At 32.7% G+C, this 3,554-nt stretch overlaps 1 non-coding gene across 1 annotated transcript; it reads right to left on the bottom strand.

Annotated features, from left to right (window-relative positions):
- Positions 1-2,852: 2,852 nt before the first annotated feature.
- Positions 2,853-3,012, bottom strand: LOC149238075 (U1 spliceosomal RNA). Its single transcript, XR_016246809.1, has one exon. It is a non-coding gene; the product is annotated as a U1 spliceosomal RNA (small nuclear RNA).
- Between the last annotated feature and the right edge of the window lie 542 nt (positions 3,013-3,554).

Raw genomic sequence — 3,554 nt, 5'->3', positions numbered from 1 at the left:
CACGCATCAAGTTCAACAATTCTCAATGCCGAGTATATAGGAGTCACAATGTCCTGGTATGTATCATGATCCTGTCTATTTATCAGCGATTACAGGCTTAGGTACCACTTGTGTTCCATATCTTTGATTAAGAGTTTTCTACTCTTTTACCTATTGTATATGTATTTCCGTATATGATTGTCATGTTCCCATATGTTATATGGCAGAAGCAAAATTTTTGTTTTTTTTTATACCATACTTTTCCGTATCAAAATTTCTATAGCGGAATTGTATTAATATATACAGTGGTTTTCGTGCTAAAAAAAAGGTTAGCAAAAATAGAAAGAAAAAGGTTAGCAAAAAAAGAAAAAAGATTTAAATATTCATATTTTAGGAGATTCTAAAATAACCAACTTCTGTAATATATACAGCTTTTTTTCGTACTGAAAAAAGAGTTCTACCTATTCATATTTTAGGGGATTCTAAAATAACATCGACTGGATAATGGTAAACCAAAATTTGACCCTTTCTCCAATTTTGGAAAGAATCAAGGAACGAAAAGAAAATTTCACCAAGATTTATTTTGCACACTAAAATAAATGTTCGGGTTGATCAAGCTAAAATAAACTCTTATCTCTTAGTACAGGAATTTTTACTACAAAGGAAGTGGCAGGGTCTCTGCTCCCTGCCACTATCACAGGGCTTATATGACTAATAACCGATGATGAGATTAGCCATAGCAACTGGCCAAAAAGTGCTGGTGGATGCTGATAAATTTGTACTGTTCGTTTTTATTTATTTTTGTTTTTGTGAAGATTGTGATCCAACTTGGATTAGAAGAGCCTAAATGGCAATGGTTTTATTTATGCATATGGTAATTAAATATTTCCTCACAGTAGTTCTATGAATTTATAGTCTTCTTTGTTGAGTATTAATGCTTTCAAAAATAAGCTTTTTAAAGTGCTCTTACGCTTTTTAATCTACCAATTCAGTATGTTTTTTAAAATATTCTGATGCAGGATGTTTTTAATCATTCAGTGGTCAACTTATGATAAATCTCAATTCAGATCAACTATCAGTAAGTATAGTCAGTGATTAATTAGATCAACCATGATTATCAATATTTTTAGAGCTATAGCTTTATTAGTGTAGAAGTAATAAATGATGTCTACTGGATTTCTAGAACATGTAGCTCCAATATTCATGTAGCTAATAGTGAATACAGCCATTGTGATTTCAAAAACAAGCACATCTTAAATTCAGTAGTCAACCATCAGTGATTACAGTTAACATAAATTGGTTGGAATTATACAAATTTGATTTGTGAACTCTGAAGAATCTATGTGCTTTTCAGTTCACTGAATTGATTTAAATAAATTTTAAATAACAGAAATATGAGGCAGTCACAAATTATTTCCCTAAATTGCAACCAAAAACTCAAAAATATAAATTAGTTAGACAATTCCCAAACATATATTTCAATGTTAAAACATAAATCTATAACAATATCTCATTTCAGTGGTAAATCCATAACAATGTGATTTCAAACCAGCACATTATAAATTCAGTGATAAACCATGAGTGATTGCAGCGATCATTGGCCTAATTTCAAATACAAACATATTTCAGGGGTCAACCGTAAATCTATCATAAAATCTGATTTCAAACAAGTACATTATAAATTCAGTGGTCAACCAACAGTAATTGCAACCATCGCCAGTGTCATTTCTAATACAAGCCTATTTTCGTAGTAAATCGCAAGTCTGTCATAACCATAAATTTATGGTAAATCTAACTGAATTAACTTGTCATAATTCATTTGTTAATTCAGAACAACGATGATAAAGCTATTATAATTCAGCGTTCAATTCCAAAATTTATTATAATTCAGTGTTCCATTCAAATCAACCATCAGTGATTTCAATACAAGCACATTATAAGTCAATATCACTTTACAAGTTAATTTCACTTTAACTCAAGTTAATATCAAAGTAATTTTGAGCTTTTACCTTTATTGCACAACGAAGCCACATCGATTCACGGAAAAGGTCAATGAGAGAGATAAAATCCTTGGGTTGCTGGATATCAACAAAAATTTAAATAACCAAATCATACAGTTCTAACAAAGAGCCTTTCAGCCGTCGCTGTGAAATTTGCACTACATGCTTTAAAAGTTAGATACTTCATGGCGAAAGATCATGGTAGACTTCAGATGCAACAAGAAAATATTGATAATAGGGTTTGAACCCAGATATGATTATTATGCAGCATGCTTATAAGAAAGAAAATATTGATGATAGGGTTTGAACCCAGACATGATTATTTGGCTCCTGCACACAAAAAACACTGAAAGAGAAGTCAAAATATCACTAGTACCGGCAAAGGATCTAAAATAAAATGAGTCACTTACCATTTCCCATCCTCTCCTGCAACCACAAGATCGGGCAATAACCTCTAAATAACCAAATCATACAGTTCTAACAAAGAGCCTTTCAGCCGTCGCTGTGAAATTTGCACAACATGCTTTCAAAGTCAGATACTTCATTCGGAAGGATCATGGTAGACTTCAGATGCGGCAAGAAAATATTGATAATAGGGTTTGAACCCAGATATGATTATTTATGCAGCATGCTTATAAGAAAGAAAATATTGATGATAGGGTTTGAACTCAGACATGATTATTTGGCTCCCGCACACAAAGAACACTGAAAGAGAAGCCAAAATATCACTAGTACCGGCAAAGGATCTAAAATAAAATGAGTCACTTACCATTTCCCATCCTCTCCTGCAACCACAAGATCGGGCAATAACCTCTCAAAACGATCTCAGAACCTACGCATTAAGATAGAATCATCTAATTTGATTTGTTTCGGTTGGAGGCCGCGCGAACGCGAGCCTCCACTGCCACAAATTATGACGTGCACTCTCCTCAGTGGGAGATGCTAGGTAAACCCCCCTCCCAAGTGCAATGGAAGTGGTCTTCCTAGGCCATCGACCTTCCTGATCATCGATTGACCCCGCCCAGGTAAGTATGTTTAATTTCTATGCATATTCCCTATTTATACCCTTCCTCCTCTAACGCTGCATTCCCCACATTGCATGTGGGATACAACTATATTGTTCCTTTCAACAAGCATAATCTAAAATTAAAGTACAATGCATATTTTTAGATAAATATAAAACCAAAATTTTCAAAGTTGGTAATTGAGTTAAGAGTTGATCACTACAAGGTGAGCTTAAATTACTATGTCTATGTTTTAGATTGTATAATTTGTTACAGTAATGGAGATTTTGAACTTCTGAACATCCAATGAGTAGAAATTGTTGACAAGTTGGAGATATTGGTATTACCATTCTAATGATTAAAATGAATTAATGAATTATTAAGATGGGTTAATGTAGATAGTGTAATTGATGTAGACTATAGTTAATATGGTTAATGTGGATAATGTTAGTGATGAAAAATGTTTTTTAGGATTATTCATTGGTAGAAGTACTTCAAATCAAATGTCATACGTAACAGTTAATATAGTTAATGTGGATAATATTAGTGATGAAAAATGTTTTTTTGGATT

This window comes from Pinus tabuliformis, chromosome 8 (genome assembly GCF_031772625.1).
Source record: "Pinus tabuliformis cultivar Carrire ecotype Pingquan chromosome 8, CPIR1, whole genome shotgun sequence".
Classification (NCBI taxonomy): Eukaryota; Viridiplantae; Streptophyta; class Pinopsida; order Pinales; family Pinaceae; genus Pinus; species Pinus tabuliformis.
This window is presented reverse-complemented; position numbering and strand designations above follow the sequence as displayed.